Source organism: Phyllostomus hastatus, unplaced genomic scaffold, assembly GCF_019186645.2.
Source record: "Phyllostomus hastatus isolate PE091 unplaced genomic scaffold, TTU_PhHast_1.1 phas_contig_348, whole genome shotgun sequence".
NCBI classification, from domain to species: domain Eukaryota; kingdom Metazoa; phylum Chordata; class Mammalia; order Chiroptera; family Phyllostomidae; genus Phyllostomus; species Phyllostomus hastatus.
The window spans coordinates 4,848,254-4,867,847 of record NW_025333860.1 but is presented as its reverse complement, the minus strand read 5'-3'; positions in this window follow the sequence as shown (position 1 = coordinate 4,867,847).

Sequence of the window (19,594 nt, the reverse complement as noted above, 5' to 3'; positions counted from 1 at the left end):
GAAATGCTTTTTGAAGTTGTATTCTAATTCATCTTTCAGAAAAGGAATTGCACAAAGCATAACTTTTTTCTACTACCCAAATAAAGTTTGTTCTCAACTTTTTGGTTCACCTGGGGTATTTTGTGATTTTATATGCAATGAAACTGTGTTTTGTTCAGGATTAGGAAAAAAAGTTTGTGAAGATTTGAAGCGTAGGGAGGATCCATTGTTTATTCTCTTTTTCCTCAGCCTATTACTCAGACACTTGAGCCTCTGAACTAGAGAGTTATAAAACCAGTAATTAGAACAAACAACCTTTTAACAGCAACAAATATCCTTCAAAATAAAATCTAAAACAAAGAGTATTTTATGTTGAATTTGTAGCCAAAATCAAGGTAAAGGAAAGATGAATGATTTGACATAATATTGTCTGAAAAATAAATTCATGTAGCCAGAGTAAATGAAAGACAGAGTTTAAAATATAAGATACTTTAGATCACCTCCATAGGCCTACAGGAAAGAGCCTTTAGGCAATGTCTCACACTGCTGGGAAACATTTGTTGCTGCATTGCCCTCATTTTATGACTGTCTCATTCCTATATTCCTGGTTCTGACAGAATAATCTCATCCTGATTTTGACCATGCTTCAGTCTCTGTGGACTTGACATTCGAACTTAGATTTTGATTTAAGTTACTTGCACCTTCAATTATCTTGGCATAGCTTGTGTCATTGCTTGAACTACAGTTTCAAAGCTCATTGAGCAAAGTCTGTTGACCACGAACCTCAAAACAGATACATGAAGAAGGTCTTAACAGCATTCAATGCCAAAGGAACTAATAAGTAAGTATGCAGCCTATCCCATAAATATACAACAAACATTTAATGGATGCTTCCTGTTGTAGGTGCTAGGACCATAATGATTAATACCTCTATCAGTTAAGTAATTTTGATTGAAATTAAATTAAGAAAAGTATGATTATTTTAATAGGAGAAATTATTCCTTTACTTAAATTATAAAGTGTGTATGTAGAAAAAATTGATGGGGAGAGTTTCTCCATAGCTCAACATGGGCCAACTTTGTCTCTCTTGCTTCTTTGAAATCTTAGTATTGATACATTCAAAATTTGACTTCCTTCATAATTTCAAGATAGTTATTCCTGAAAGGCACTGGAAGCTATTTTCTTTTCCTGGAAGAATAAAGGGTTTTTAAGCCATCACTGCTAGGAAAAGTCCTGAGTCTGCTGCCAATGGCTTAGGTCATATTTTCTTACAGGGATCACCAAACTATAGGCTTCGTATAAAAACCAGTCAGTGATCTGGCCCTTTTCAGAAAAAGTTTGCTAACTATTGCCTTGAACAGTCAAAGTGGTTCGATAACATACTATACTGATTTGTTTAAGGTTGAGTCATTTGCCAATCTCTCAATAACTTACGTTGATCAAAGTGTTGAATTATGTTGATGGGGATTGAAAATCAATTCCATGTATACCAAATGTCTGACTTAGGGGGCCGGATATATTACCAAAGTAAAGAAAAACACATACATGTTAGGCAGAAAATGAAAAGTGGTCCAATATGTCACCCTTGAGGAGGTGATATAGTGGTAGAGACAAAGAAATAAACACAAGTAAAACATTACAAACACCATGGTAGAAATAAAAATAAGATGCATAGTTTTTAAGTACAGATGAAAAAAACACCAATTCCATACAGATGAGACAAGTGATTTCATTTAGGAGAGAGGCAGAGGAGTGGAGTTCAGCTTTCCAGCCACACCACTAACTAGTTGTGTGGTTGTGTGGTTGTAGGTAAATTCCTTTCTGCTTCTGGGTCTTGTTTTCCTAATCCTTAAACTGGGATAACAATAACATATATTATGAGATTATTTTGAGGATCAACCTCCATTATTGGAAGTAGAGGTTCTTATCCAGGAAATACGTAAGAATCATCTGAGAAACTTAGCTTCACCCTTAGCTATACCTCAGACTGCCCCATGGAGTTTAGAGTCTTGAGATGACCCTGGGGAAGGCCTCTGATACTTCAGTCTGGTTCCCGGAGCCCTTTGAATGCCATGGCTGTCCAAGAGGTTTGGGGCACAAACAGGGGTATATGTTTCAATAAAGCTTTCTCAGGTAATTCCAATGTACCCCAACCCACTCCAAACTCCTCCCTGGAGAAAACTTCTGCTTTTAACTATAAAATTCTATACAAATGTGAATGATTATTAATATTCTTAAAAAGTATATGTTAAGTTGAGCCCTAACAATGTCACAAAGCTGTTGTGTTATGGAGGAAATAAAGTAGCCTGAATAAATAAGGACATAGAAAATTCAAAGAAAACCTTGAGAGAAGCAGAAGATAAAATACAGAGGGAGGTCAAGAATATACATAGCTAATTATACTGTAGTACAATACATAGTCTTCTAAGACCTCAGTCAAAAGTTCTTATTCACTTTTACTTCTATGGAGGGATCAAAGGAGACATCCAAAATACTCTGGACTGTCTGATGTCTCTGGAATCTGGGCAGGCAACTGAAGAATCTGTATATACACATATTTAATGTTTTCCCGAAGACTTCTTATGAAACTTAGCTTGGCTGGCGTAGCTCAGTGGATTGAGCGCGGCCTGCGAACCAAAGTGTCTCAGGTTTGATTCCCAGTCAGGGTACATGCCTGGGTTGCAGGCCATGACCCCCAGCAACTGCACATTAATGTTTCTCTCTGTCTCTCTTTCTCCCTCCCTTCCCTCTCTAAAAATAAATAAATAAAATCTTAAAATAAAGAAACTTAGGCACTAAACCAGATGTTCTATTAATAATGTCAAATAACATGTTTCATGCATCAAGGTTTAAATGACTGAAGTCATGGTTTTTATCAAGAAAAAACAGAAAATCCTTTATAAGAACTAATAGGAATGTCTAGAACTAGAAGGGATATTCTTCAACATGATGAAGGATACAAACTTGAAAAATCAAGAGCAAACACATTCAATGGTGAAAGATAGAAAGTTTCTCCCCTAAGATCAGGAAAAAGAAAAAGGTGCCTATTCTTACCAGAGCTGTTCAACATTGTACTAGGAGTTGGACAAGAAAGATAATAAAAATCATTTATGTTGGAAAGGAAAAAAAAGATCTCTATTTACTGATGACATAATTCTATATTTAGAAAACTCTGAAGAATACTCAAGAAAGCCACTAGAGCAAATAAATTTTGCAAAGCCACAGGGTACAGAGTCAACACACAAATATCAGTTGTGTTTTTATACACTTGTAAATAAATAATCCAAAAATGAAATTAAGAAAGTAATTCCATTTATAATACCATTCAAAGAATAAAATATTTAGGAATAAATATAACCACGGAGGTGAAAGACCTAAACCACAAAATCTGAAAAACCATTCTAAGAGAAATTAAAGAAGACCTAAACAAATGGAAAGACATCTGTGTTCACAAGTAGAAAGACAACATTATTAAAGTGTCAATGCTACTTAGAGCAATCTATACTTTCAGTGCAATTCCTATCAAAATTACCATAGCATTTTTCACAGAAGTGGAAAATCCGACCGTCAAACTAATATAGAATTCAAAGGGTCCACAAATAGACAAACAACCATGACAAAGAGCAAAGTTGAAGTGCTCACACTTCCCAATTTCAATGAAATGAAGCTAATAAACCCCAGGACTTCATATGACCAGGTTAATGGACAGATCCACATTTAATTTTTAGAAAGTTTTATATCATGATCCCTGAACTTTAAAGAATTCTGTAGCCCTTCACTGACATTATTTTTAAAATATCCTGCCTGGGATTTTTTCCCCCACAGTAAAACAGAGTGCATCCTACAAATTCTCAATAAATAATTTTCTGTTTCTGGTGCATCCTGGTGGAATACTGCAGGAAAACATCCATGCCCTTTTCTCTATGGGGTTGCTCTATTGATCTACCGTTCCATTCCTTAATTCTACATTTGCCCTCACAGGCCAGACAGTCCTCCTCCTTGCCAGGTGTGGCTGCTGAGACTTTTAGTTCCCATGACCTTTCCATCCCAGGCAGACTTTTCTAACAATTCTAGGATTTCTCCACAGTCCCTGTACCACTGTGTTCTTCCTGCAGTGAAGTGGACAATACTTTCAGAAACATATCCTTGTCACCCTCTGAATCTTATTCTTGATTTTTAAAAGATTATCACAGAGGATTTCAAAAATCCAATTCTCATTCATAATAAAAACTCTCAGCAAACTAAGAATGGGGAAAAAATGCACAGCTGGGCACCCGCATGCAAAAAAATGAACTAAGGCACAGACATAGGCCTTACCTATATCATCTAAAGTAACTCAAAATTAATTGTATTAAATATATGGAAAATGAAAAATTATAAAACTTCTAGAAGTAGGAAACTTTTATGTCACTTAGGGTTTAGTGATGAAGCTTTAGGTACAACATCAAAAGCACAATTCATTAAAACATTGATGATCTGAATTTTATTAAAATTAAAAACTTATGTTCTGTGGAAGATATTGCTAAAGCAATGAAAAGGCAACTCATTCAATGGGAGAAAATATTTGCAAAATATTTCCAATAATGCATGCTGTGTATCTAAAATATAATATTGTAGACAAAAAAAGGGGTTCTATGCAAAGTAACCTCACAGGGTGATCTGATCATAAATTCCTAACTGGGCAGGTCATGGTGGGTAGTCATGCCCTGGCATAGTTACTAAGAAGCTTATCTTTGCCTTAAGCAATCCCTGACCATTGTTTCAGGGCAGCTGGGCTAACACACCTCTGAAATAACCACCCTCAAGAGAGCCTGAATCTTGTTAACTATCCTGTAATCCAATCCCCACCTTGCTTTCTTTCATCTCCTTGTAATCTTACTTCCCTCCTTCATTTCAAATGAATACAAGAAGCTGCAAAACTGTTATTCTCTGGAAAATTTGAGATATTGCTCCCTAGCATATGTTATCAGTTTGGCTCTAATAAACTTATAAAAATTCTCAACAGGTTTGGACATCTTCAACATGAAAAATAGAAACTCTTAAAACTCAACAATAAAAAGCGTCAATCAATGAAAACATGCACAAAAGGTCTGAAGAGACATAGCCCAAAGGAGCACATACAAATGGCAGATAAGCACATAAAAAGATGCTCACAATCATCTGTCTTAGGAAATTGCTAATTAAAGCAATGAAAAATAAAATAACACTGCTGTTATTAGAATGGCTAAAAAAATTGACAATGCCAAATGCTACAAAGATGCAGAACAATAGGAATTCTCATGTGTGCTGTTGACAATACAAAATGGTACAACCACTTTGGATGAAACTTTGACAGTTTATTACAAAAGTAAACATAATCTTACTAAGTTATCCAAGAATCACACTCCTAGATATTTAATCAACTTATTTATAAACTTATGTCCACACAAAAGTTTATAGCAGCCTTTAGTAATAATCATCTAAACGGGAAGCTACAAAGATGTCCTTCAATAGGTGGATGATAAACAAACTGTGGTACATTCATACAGTGGATCCATTATTCAAAGATCAGTCATTTTTCTGTTAAGCTAAAACTTCTCTCTAAAAATAAAGTCTATTAAAATAAACATACAGTAAATAAAAATAAATTCTGTTAATAAAAAAATTAAAAAACGTGCTATCAAGCCATAAAAAGACATGGATAAATCTTAAATGCATGTTGCTAAGTAGATGAAGCTAGCCTATTAAGGCTGCATAGCACATGATTCCAAATATATAATATTCTGGAATCAACAAATCTATGAAGAGAGTAAGAAAGATCAGTGATTTCCAGGGGTTTAGGGAGGATGAATTGAATACATGATAAACAGGAAATTTTTCAGGAAAATAATACCATTCAGTATGTTACCATAATTGTGCATAAATGACACTATAAGTTGGTCAAAACAAAACATACAGCATAAAAATGAACCCTAATTTGTGCAAATTTAAAAAATTATTTAGGTGAAAGGGGGAATACTAGGATAAATTTCATAATGTTAAAAACCCTGTAACTATATTATAACTATGTGAAACAACCTCACAGAAGGGAGTGGGGGGAAAGGCAGTATCTTATGAACCCTTGAAAATGATTCTAGTTCAGTAAGACTAAAAGCAAAAGCAACTGAACATAAGATTGCATTGTATTTGACAAACTTGATTCCTGTAGTGGTATATAAGTTAACAATTCTGACACTGCTAAACATGTATTCTGGAACTGAAGGTTATGTAAATGGAGGATGCCAAGAACCACATCTTTCACTGTTGGAGTAGGAGTTTATGGAGTAAATAAATAGGAAGTTACAGAAGCCTAGAATAATCCATGTGGTAAGAGATTCAAGTTGAATATGTCAGCATAAACTCATGCTTAATATTAATATTGATGGTTAACATATGGAAATATTTGCAAATAAGTACACATATGTGGCTTAGTACATGTACACACACACACACACAAACTTCCTCGCATTGTTCTGTGTAGCAACAAGTATACCCAGCAATCAAATTGTAGTTTTTAACACTATGCTTCAGTTAAAGGATCTTTGTGGAGAAATGGTAATTTCTAGGTATGGAACAGGAAATATAGTATGATAAACTTGAAGTTCTTGTCATGCCAGAAAGCTAAGAAGTGCTAAAAAATATACATCTGCAGTTATGGAAGGATGGTAAAGGGGCAGAGGCTGCAACTGAAAGAGCCTATCAGCTGATGGCCAAAGCTAGAATAAATGGAGAAACAAAATAAAGTAGTATGGGATTATACCCCTAATTATAAAACTATTTCCTGTAAGGTCATACTCACATAAATTAATTATTAAATAAGTAATTTGGGAGAAGAGACAAATGTCACTCACAGCAGAATTCCAATAATGTATGTTGATACTCTGCCCTCACTGAGGTAGAGAGCATTAACACCTTACTCCTTAAGGGTGAGCTGCACATACTGACCTCCTTCTGAGGAGAATGGTATGAAAGGAGAGAAGAAGGGAAACTTTACAGTAGAGAAACCTGGAAAATACTACCTCTATCAGTTGATTAATATCAATACCAAGTCATGTTGATTGTATGTACACTTAACATAATGTGATGAAAATGGTACTTTACTTTTGTAGTCTTCTTCCCAAATACCAATAACACAAACTTAAACATAAAGGAAAAAAATCAGAAAAATCCCCGGTGAGCTGCAATCTGGAAAATACCTGACTGGTACTTCTCAAAACTCCTCAAGACAAAGAAACTGTCATAGAAAAGAGGAGTATAAAGACACATGCTGACTAAACACAATGTGGTACAAAGAATGGGATATAGAAAAGCAATTACACCAGGTAAAAAGTAAGAAAATCTGATTAAAATATATACTTTACTTAAAAAAGTATCGATATTAATCCCTTAATTATGACCAGTGCACTATATTAATGTGAGATCCTAATAATGGTGGACAGCGGAGCATATGAGCACCTCTACTCTATCTTTGCAACGTTTTTGTGAATTTAATGTTATTTTGAAATAAAATTATAAGAATTATCCAAGAAACACTGAATATATTCTGCCATCAGACTGGGAATTTCAATAGTTTTTTTCTTGATAATCATGGACCAGTCAATGAAAAAAATTAGTAAGGATATAGAATATTTGAACAAAATGATTGATGAGGAATTTGTAAAATTTTGCATCTAGAGGTCAGGAAATGCATGTTTCTTCCTAGAATGCATGGAATAATTATAACAATTGACTGCATACTAAGTGATCATGCAGGCTGCAATATATATCAAGGAATTAGTATCATAGAGACCAAAATACTGACTATAGTGTAATTTTCAAATTAATTACTACAAAAAAACCCCAAAACTTCACATAGTTCTATAATCATTGGTCAAATTAAATGATAAGAATTATAAAATATGTAGAACTGAATCATTATGGTAATAAAACATAGCAAACTTGTATGATTCAGGTAAGGTGGTTCTTAAAGGGAAATGTATAACCTTAAATGGTTATATTAGAAAAAAATGGGCAATAGTTTTCCAAGTGAATAAGAATAATAAAGAAACATAAAAATCTATAAAGAAGAAAATAAAAGTACCGTATTTTTTGGACCATAAACACAGACAAAACACAGATGGGGGCTGATGTTGGCCTGGACACCCAGGAAACCCCAGAACCTGTGCACCCAGTGGACAGCTACAGACCACATTGGAGCACCACCACCCTGCCCCTGAACAGCTCATCCTCTATGGAGGGTGGAGGTTGGTGGTTAGTAGTCATAGCCAGTCCTTGCAGCTGACTAGTCTGGGTAAATTCCTCCCACTGACCTGCCAACAGCATACAAAGCTCAACTATAAGAGGAGGGGGTACTCAGCCCACATGAAGGGAGCAACTCCAGAACCCAGCTGGAGTGATAGGGGAGGCTGTGCTACTAAATCCTACAGGACACCTACTATATTAGGCCATGCTACCAAGACAGGGAGTCATAGCACCTCTACCTAATACATAGAAATAAACACAGGGAGGTTGCCCAAATGAGGAGACAAAGAAACATGACCCAAATGAAGAACAGATCAAAGCTTCAGAAGAAGAGCTAAATGAAATAGAGATAAGAATCTATCAGATGCAGAATTCAAAACACTGGCTATAATGATGCTCAAGGAACTTAGTAAGGACCTCAACAGCATAAAAAAATATCCAGTCAGAAACAAAGGATACATTAATTGAAAAAAAAAAAAGAGAACAATTTATAGGGAAACAACAGTAGAGTGAATAAAGCTGATAATCAAATCAATGATTTGGAACACAAGGAAGCAAAAACACCCATATCAGAACAAGAATAAGAAAAAAGAATCCAAAAAACACAAGGATAAGGTAAGCAGCCTCTGGGACAACTTCAAGCATTCCAACATCCACATCATAGGGGTTCCAGAAGGAGAAGAGAAAGAGCAAGAAACTGGAGATCTATTTGAAAAAATAATGAAAGAAAAATTCCCTAATTTGGTGAAGAAAATAGACATGCAATTCCAGGAAGGAATTGTCCCAAACAAGATGGATGCAAGGAGGCCCACTCCAAGACATATCATAATTAAAATACCATGTTTGGGATAAAGAGAGAATTTTAAAAGCAGCAAGAGAAAAGAAGCTAGTTACCTACAAGGGAGTTTCCATAAGACTGTCAGTAGATTCCTCAACAGAAACTTTGCAGGCTAGAAGGGACTGACAAGAAAAATTCAAAGTCATGAAAAGTAGGGACCTACAACTACAACCAAGAGAGCTCTACCCAGAAAAGATATCACTTAGAATCAAAGGGCAGATAAAGAGCTTCCCAGACAAGAAAAAACTAAAGGAGTTTATCATCACCAATCCATTACTATATGAAATGTTAAAGGGGCTTATTTAAGAGAAAGATCAAAACTAGGTACAATAAAATGGCAATAAATACAAATCTATCAACAATTCGATCTGAAAAGCAAACTAAGCAAAGAAGAATAGAGACAGAATCATGGATACAGAGAGTGTTTAGATGGTTGCTAGATGAGAGGGGAGTATGAGGGAATGGGTGAATAGGTGAGGGGATTAAGAACTACAAATATGTAGTTACAGAATAGCCATGGGAATGTAAAGTACAGTATAGAAAATGGAGTAGCCACAGAACCACATGACCTATGGATATGAACAGTGGTATGGGGATTGCCTAAGGGAGGGGGGTTCTGGGTGTAGAGGGGCAAAGGGGTAAAATTGTGACAATGGTAATATCATAATCAATAAAATATAATTTTTAAAAAAGGCAGCTGAAGCAAAATTTTGCCATCTCTAATTGTTATCCCATCTTCATGTCAAAAAGTCAGATTCGGTGTTTCTTCCCCCAAGTCTTATGTCAGTCATCTAGGCATCTGTGTGATGCCCTAGAATGTTCACTGGACACCTGCTCTGATCACTCTGTGAGTTTAGCCAAACAAAACCTTTCTCATCAGGCCCGATATATGTTCTGTCAGGTCATTTACTCTTAATTGTATGGCACATAGGCAGAGAGCCTATAGAACGTGAGGTAAGGAGTGCAAGGAGGAATAAGAAACCTTGCAAAGAGGGTGATTAGGGACCGGGTAGACAAAACACATACATTCTGTCTTCTCACAGCCAATGTGGAGTAAAAGAATGAGGGAAGTGAGTAATGGAGAAAATGTCACTATTTTAAAAATGCAGGTGTGTTTAAAGAATTAAAGAGGACTAGGGCTTGTTTTTCATCTTTCCAAACACAGACTGGGACAATTTTAAGTTTTCTTAGATGAGCACAATTTCTAAAAGGACACCACTTCAGATAGAAGGTGGAAGTAAAAATATGGCACAGATAGAGGCCAGGAGAAATGATAATAACTAATAACTCTCAAGTTTCTCTTGACTAGTGTAGCCCAATGGGGTTGCCTAGGCTTCAAATGTACCTAGTAAAGGCTGGGACAGGAGCCTCAGATCTGAGTGAGTTATCCTCTCTTCTGTCTTCCATTCCAGCCAGCCACCCAGTGAAGAGAATCCAAACAGAAATTGTGTGATGCATTGATTACTAGGAACAGAGAATATAAAGAGACATAACTTGATAAGATCCTTAATATTGGAAAGCTAGAGAGAGAAATCCCAGCAAATTTCCAAAAGATTATCCAGAGTTCAGCAATAAAGCTAATCCCCAGTGTCAGGTACCAGACTAGGTATGATTGCCAGTAGGCAGAGCCAATGGGATGCAGCTTTTAATAGTTCAGCAATCACACATATCTGTGAGAGTATAGAGAAGTTTTTAGATAAAAGCATCTCTCAAACAATGACTGATGAGGTTCAAGCGGGGACTCTTTGATCTGAGTTCTCCCTACATCAGGCTGATGCATAGTGTTTACCTCTACATACCAACTTGAATGGGAGAAGGGTAGACAAGGAAGATAAGTACTGTGAAAAATACTTGAACGACAATAAAAAAAAGTAAAAAAAAAATGTATTGTGAAAAAACACCATAACCATAATAAACTTAGTTAACTTGAAAAAGGTTGCTTTAAAAAAAGAGAGTGATATATTTTTATTGCAAATTAAAAACTGATATAAACTCATACTTCAACACCTAGTAACAGGATAACTGTATCAGGAGAGACAGATGAAGTTATAGAACAAACACAGTATATGTTTTCAAAGCCTCAGTGTGTAAAATTTTGATCACATTATAACATTCCCAAGGGAACTTTATCCAGAAACCTTTTAAAATACCACCTTTCAAGTAAATTCTAGTAGATAAAGAGTAATTTTTTTCAAAATGACTATAAAGCTTTTTTTTTTCTCCCTGGGAAGGATGCCAATTCATAAAGTTGACCCATGAACCCTAGCCACTGTCCACTTTTTGTAGGGAGCAAGTGCCCTAAAGAAAACAAACTTTCTATGGATCTGGGTCTATTAATAATGCTAGGTAGTCAAAGTACAGCCCTAAGGCTGAGGTACTATTTTTGCAGAAAAAATTTGGTCTACAAACTTGTTTTTGGCAAGCCTATTATTTAACCAATTTGTTTAAACACCAATATATAGAAATTCAAATATTCTTCACAAAATCAGGGTTATTGACTCTGGTTTTTTAGAAAAGATGTCAAATTTGGGCCTGTATCCCTTCATAGCAACAAAATCTGTTTACAAGCAACTCCCTCTAAAAATATTAAGCTTGCTACTACCTCTACCACTCACTATTATATTAAACTTCATTTTTCCCTTGCTTACATTACATTCCTGACCCTTTTAAAGATACATATAAATTTGTGGACCCTTGACATAGACCCCCACTTATATGAGTTAATGTATCTCTGTAATTTTTAATCAAGTTCTGATGATAAATCAAAATGAGTTCCATGGCACAGCACTTTCCTTTAATTTGTCTGGTTTCTGAGGGAAATTTATTCTGCACATATTCCCATATGCTCATTTATGCTCACAGGTTCTACAGTAGCTGCAGTCTTGCAGTCTTGGGTGGGAACCTGTTAGCAGTCTTCACTTACTAAGAGAATGTCTCAGAAAGACAATCAAATGCAGCACATTTTTTTTCCTGAAAAAATTTGTCATTTGAGGTGCTAAAGAGTGAAAACTTCCATTTTATAATTTCATAAGTGAGATTATTACACTAAATTTACTGACTATTCATAACATTGCTTTAACCTGAAACATCCTATTCTAGACCATAGGATTACCAAAAATAGATTTATTCCCTAAATAATTCTGACTCCATCTGACTTTTCAGTTGTATTTACAAGAACAAAAATCAACCCACACTTTACTGTACTTTGAATTTTCCAGTTTGGAAGTGACAATGACACTCTTAGCTGAAGTTGAGGGATAAACATTTAACCTAAGAGGTGTCTGAACACTCTCTCTGAGGTGCTAAATGCAGACATTAGCCTCCCACACACAACTCTAAAAAATTACAGGGTCTTCTTCCTAGCTAAGAGGCACATTAAAAAGAAACATATGTGATTGAAATGTACCTTGAAATTTAATGTAGATATTAATGGGTTTTCTTCAAAGATTCAACTAAATTCTTGAGTGCTCAGCACCCCCCTAAAAGTTCCCTAGATATCTATCACATCCAGGCTTAGATTTTTCTCTTCCAAAGTCAACATTCACAGCAGCTACTTATCTATTTCACTCTTGATCAACTATGCATATTCTTGCCACCTCTGGACACTTCTTAATTCTACCTCCTCTATTCTTCATGTCACACTGCATTTTTCCAGATCATCATCTCTATGGCATCAGCTTTACGTGGCCACTGTAGTATGACAGAATGGTGTGTTGTGTTCTGTATTACTGTCATATTCCCCCTGTCACTGTTATTTGACCCAAAGACAACTAATCTAAATTCTGGGGTTACAGCAATTGAGAATAGAGAATAGAGCAACTAGGGCCATTATACAAAATCCACATAGAAACCAGATGCTAATCAATATGGGACAAGTAAAAGACTGTGTTATAAGAAAATAAAATTATTAAAAAGAAAATGGTACCAATTAGTAATGAAAAGAAGGTGGACTGTAAAGAGAAAAAAAATCAATATGGATAATTATAAAACATATCTGAAGAGTTGCTTTACTTTCTGTAAGTTTTTCTGTATTTTTGAGTTTGAAGCTCTAATTTACATGTGTCCTGATATAGATGGAAAAATATTTTCAGATGCTGCTGTTTTCTTTCTGTGTGTTACCATTTTCCTTACCTCCGTTCAAACAAATGTCCAGCTCTGTGCATGTTACTTCAAGAGAGGTATGAGTCTCAGTAGGGCAGAAGGAAGATACAGCTTAGAAGTATATTTTGCTTTTTCTTTTATTTGTTTCCCAAGATTATATATTAGGAAAACTTAGTGAATTTATTGGAGGAGCTACAAGAGAAAGAATACATAGGCATGAACAAAGCATCTTGTTCACAAAAAAGAGACATTTTTTAAAATTTTAAATTTGTTTTATTTTTATTATTTTTATATGTATTCTTTAAAGCAAAATAAATATACCTCTCCCATTACTCCAGATTGTACAGGAGAGGGAGGAAGGGAGGCAGGGAGGGATAAAGAAGAGAAGGAAGGGGGAAGGGGGAGAGAGAGAGAGAGAGAGAGAGAGAGAGAGAGAGATTGCTTTGGTTTTTGGCTTGCTGATGGTTAGATGGCTGTTCTCTCTCTTTCTTCATGCTGTCTTCTCTGTGTGTCCTTGTCTTAATATCCTCTCATAAAGGTATTGGCCATATTAGAATAGAGCCCACCCATATGACCATATATTACTTTACCCATTTAAAGATCCAATTCAGAGTCACATGCTAAAATATTGGAGGTTAGAACGTCAACATGCAAACTGAAGGGAAGGGACAAAATTCAGCCCCCAAAAGAGAGGCCTATGAATCCTTAGAGGAGTATGTGTATTGTGTCACCAGAAATTTATGGAGCAAGCACCGGAAAGGATGCAAACACATTGTATGTCTTGACAGGTCCATAGGTTAAAAAAAAAGTTTTCTGCCCCAAGAGCATTTTGCAACCAGCAGAAAGACGAGATCTGAGGGGATCTAAGCATCAGTGACAGTAGCCAGCCCCATAGTAACTAGATGACTGATGGCAGAGGGTTCAATTGGTTTCCTTTCCCCAATATCTTGATACTACAGAGGACTCTGTCAGTGACACAAACTTTTAGTTGCTTTTAGAAAATAAAGAGTTATAGTTCTTATGGGCTTAAATTTAGAGACTGAAATTAAAACCTGCTACCATAATAACCCCATTAATATTTGGGATAACTTCAGTGGGCTTCTATCCTTACAGCCAAAGGAGTTTAACCAAAACAAACAAACAGAAAAATGAAACTTACAAAAAGTTGCTGTCTATGCAAGGTAGCAAAGTGAACAATAAGGGAGACTCCTTTCAATCCTGTGCTGATATATGTGGACCAATAATTAGTAATCATACTGTCTACCTGTAGCCTAAGGATCTATGAGTGTAAGGCTCTGAAGAATTGATGCTGTTTTAGAGAAGTTCCAAGAGCACAAAGCATGCACCAGTGAGAAAGGGATTAACTACAGGCCCTGTTGCCTGCTGGATACAGATAAGAAAAGGCAGAAATATCTTCTGACTCTATTTCTAGAAACATTTTCTGCTTCTAGGCAAATTATGAAATTATTAAACCCAGGCCAAAACCAAGTTATGCACATTACTAAATTCAAACAAATTTCCACATCTGTTGCAATGGATAAAATTGTATTCCTGGTATGTTGAAGGATAGAATTTTGCTAAAGGGGTTCATGGGCGGGGTTAGACATCTCTCCCAGAAAACACACTCCAGCCTTTTTGAAATCTTTTTATTCTAACATACCTGTTGTGCTAGGGAGGAGGAACACAATGAAAACCCCACTCTTCCCCTCCAACTCAGCAACCAATCCATCCCTGATAAATATAAGTATCTCTAATTTTTTCAGTCACAGCCTAAGACCTGAATGTATGAAAGCCAAGAAGCAATAGTCAAATATTAAAAAAAAAAAAAAAAGTTCTCTGATGCTGGGTCTCTGAATCCCACCCCTGTTAATATCCTGGATTATTTGCCATTATTAGAAAGATGGAGTTTTGAGGACTGGGTTGTCCCTAAAGCAGCACAAAACTCGCAGATCTAACACTCCAGGTTCCTTAGCAGCAGTTATGCTTCCCCAATCAAGTGAACATGGTTATGGAATATATAGCTTAATACATCAAAGATTGATTAAAATCTTCACTGAAATTTGTATCAAATTTTAGAGTCTCAGAAATTTCTTGACCAGGTTATGAGAGATGCTTTCAGCAGTCAAAAGTTGCTGCTAGCTGCACAGCCCCCATGGGAGAAATCACAGCATTAACCTCGGACTTACTCTCTTTGGAAAAGAGAGGACATTTCAGTGATAGGTAGATCCTGTTGAGCAGGGGTATATATGGGATTATTTTTGTGAGTTGGGTATTGTGTGTTATGGACACAGCAAAGAAGGGTTAATTAATGCCTACTTGGCTTATGCCATCTTCAAAGGGAATCATCACCTGCCTGCTTCCCCCATCATGCCTAAATAAACATATTCTTCACCGTATAACTGAGTGTCCCCCACACCACAGCTGATTTGACGAAGGGTTGGGTATGTGAATTAAAGAGAGTCAATCTATAGATTGCCTGTGATGTCTTTTCATAAAAGATGCAAAGTTGATGTGGATTAACCAGATTCTTCTCTCAGATTTGGGATTTGGGATATTAAGAACCTATCGGTAGCTGAGTGACTGGAAGCAGAAAGATTATGATGTAGGAAGAGTGCCAGAGAAAAAACTAATGCAGCTATTCAAGGCTATGTGAAGCCAGATACAAGGTAGTAGGGTCTATGAGGAAGTAGAGACAGCCCATGGGTGTAGAGTGGAGAATGTAGCAGGGAGACAAACTAAAGTGAAGAGACATTGAAGAAACTGGGCCATACGACTACTGAGCTACCTGGGCTTTCCAATGACATTTCTAGTTTCCACATTTCCTTAGAATAACTGGACATCTCCCCTGCCTCTGTCTATCTTTCTTGAAGTGGTTTTTTTTTTTCTTTTCTGATGTATTCTAAAAACTAAAGCATACTTGTTAAAGATCTGTTTTTTCTCATGTAACTATATATAGTAAATGTATCTTTATGTCAATACACACATATTTTCTTTTTCTTTTTTTTTAAGATTTTATTTATTTATTTTTAGAGAGGGAAGGAAGGGAGAAAGAGAGAGAGAGAGAAACATCAATGTGTGGTTGCTGGGGGGCCGTGGCCTGTAACCCAGGCATGTGCCCTGACTGGGAATCGAACCTGTGATGCTTTGGTTTGAAGCCCACGCTCAATCCACTGAGCTACACCAGCCAGGGCTAATATACACATATTTTCAACTCATTAAATGATTGTATCTCACCCACACTTGTTGAAATGTTTCTGTCAAAATTAAATTTGGAGCTGAGAGAAAATTGCCTATATCCAACTGTAAAATAGAACACTCAGAATAGAAATATAATACTTGAAGAGAAACAATAGCCAATGATTGAAAGGAATATATTATAAAAGAAAAGATCTGGGAAGTCCTTACAGGCAAGTGTCCATACGCCACTGTGCAGCAGCATTACAAGAAAAAGAAAGGAGGTTGTTTTTCGTCTCTTAATGAGGCAAGTGTAATCCTCTACTTACCACTATCACTTAGTGAGACAGATCCATGAGTCAAATTGCATGAAGTGAAGGACATCATATTCCTATAAAAACTAATCAATCAGAAAAGCTCAGATGAAGTCTATGTATAACAGAAACATCAGCCCCATGTTATACACATCGATCTAATGTATGGTGAAAATACCTAGGTTAGAATAAAGAAAAAAGAAATAGGAATAAGGTATTTTGGAGAATGGAATATAGAACACTTGACAAAATTATATGTATGGATAATTATTTCCTAATATAATATAATTTCAATAGATGGCATATGGACATTATATTAATGTTAAACTTCTAAATATCACTAGAATTATTATTATAGTAAAACAAAATACTTATTTTTAAAGTTGCCCTGGATAGCAAATTACTTTCTTAGGGTGTGGTAAACAGCATATAAACCTGTCAACCTGAATGTTTAACAAAATCGAGAAAAACTTCTTTGCAAATAAGAAAATATCAGAAACTGGTAATAAAAATTATCACAAAATTTTAATATATATTAATTTAGTAAAGGATCTGAGCATTGAGTAGCATGTAAGCTTCATTATAGGAAAGTAGATTAATCTCAGGAGAAGTAACTAAACAATAGGAAGGTTCCAAACTGACTTCAGGTTCAGATGAATTATATCCCAGACAGAATATACCCTCATGAGAGTTAAACTATTGTTGGACATTCTTAAAAAGTCACACACAAAGAAGCACAGTGTTTGTCAATTGGGAGTAGAAAAATATTGCTTCCTTTTATAAAATGAATGAAAAAAATAAATTCTCGAAACTGAAATCATAACATGGCTGTCAATCACTACAGAATATTCCAATGGAATTTGAAATGTGTGTGGTTTAGCATAAAAAGAAGCACAGGAACAAACATAAAAAGTAGGCACTGGAGAAACAATATCTGCCCTCAGAAACTGGCTACTCCCAACATTATATGCCCTGGAATCCTGTGCCCAAGATTTTTCCTCTGTAAACCGGGTGAAATAATAGCACATAAATCTTAGCTTTGCAGAAAAGACTAAGTAAATAGTTAAGTTGCCTAGAGCAATGGCTTGTATGCGATAAAACATTCAATGAATTTAAGTCATGACTGCAAGTAGTCACTATTGACACCACTATTACCATTATCATCATCTTTGCCATCACTGCTAGTATTACCACTATTAGAATTTTTAAAAGTATTAAATACTTGGTGTTAACATAGGTTTTTAAAGTAATATCCATAACAAACAAGCTTTTTTCTTTAGGTAGTAATTCCAGTAAGAGAAGTTAGATATACCATCCTAAAGGTACAATATATATAGCTTTTAGCAAAGCATATGACAAATTTCTCAAGATCTTCTTTGTGAAGAAGTGTATATGTATCTTGGATGATAGTATGGCTAAGACAATTTTTAATACACTGAACTGAACTACAGGCCAAAGATTTCTGCCTGATGATGGATCGGTGCCCCTACTGAGACACTGTGAGTGTTATGGATAGCAAAAGCTATTGTTATAGAGTTTCCTTAAAGACATCAACCAAACTCAATCAGTGGTCTATTCAAAAAAACAAAATAAATAAAAAGACTGAAAGCAAAAAGATAAAAAGGAAAAATAAAGAAAGACAGGGAGAAATGAGAGAGAAATGAAAGAAAAAAAAAGAGAAAAGAGGGGTCTTAATGTGTAGAACATTTAGCAATTATTGTTGTAAATACTTTCCCAAAGCCACTTTCAATATACCACACTACCAACATGATCTCACTGAACAAGGAATTGAGCAGAGATGCTCACAGGTGACTCTTGTGAGCTAGTATGAATTAGCAAATAATACACTATTAGATTAAATTTTCTACAATAAAATATTTTATACTTTATAAATAGCATTTATAATAAATTTACTGTATGCCAGATACTTTGTATTATTTCATTAAATTCTCAAGCTGATGGGAAATTCAAATGTTGGAAAATTTTTAGTTTCAGGTAATAGCTAATAAGCTTAGTAATCAATGCATATAAAAAGCTATTGTTTCAGTACCTTCAGGTATGACCCACCTTGACTCCAGGAGACCATAGACAGTTCCATGTTTGTGCTTCAGGAGGACTGCAAGCAATTCAAGATGGTATCTGAGCCATTGTGCTCCTGGGTGAGATGAATACCTCCCAGGACACAGATAAAGACCCCGGCCTGGGCACAGCTAAAGACTGCTGCCTGGGGCAAGAATGCTGCAGTTTTTTTAAATCCAATTAACTTTTCCCTGAACTCCAAACCCCTTACCTACACTTTGTTCTTATAAAAAGGGCCATTTTAAAGTGGAATTGAATATGGTCTGTTAGGGTACAAACCCACCTTCTTCTCAGATTGTCAACCATCTGAATAAAGCACTCATAAAGATTCAATCCCTGTCTCTGCTTATTGGTTCTAGTAGGTGACAAGCAGCATGAACATCAGCATTTCCAGTTTCAAAACCAATGTTAGGAAGTATAACTATCAACAGCGTCATTTTATTTTTTTTAATTTTTAAGTATATTTTTTGATTATGCTATTATAGTTGTTCCATTTTTTTCTCCTCTTTATCCCCCTTCACCCAGTACCCCCATTCCCTCTAGCATCTCCCCAGTTTAGTTCGTGTCCATGGGTTGTACATATAAGTTCTTTGTCTTCTCCATTTCCTATACTATTCTTAACCTCCCCCTGTCTATTTTCTACCTACCAATTATGCTTCTTATTCCCTATACATTTCCCCCCATTCTTCCCCCACCCCGTCCCTGCCGATAACCCTCCATGTTATTCCCTGCTCTCATTCTAGTTGTTTGCCTAGTTTTTTTTTTATTTTTGTTGTTTTAGGTTCAGTTGTTGATGATTGTGAGTTTGTTGTCATTTTACTGTTCATAGTTTTGATCTTCTCTTTGTTAG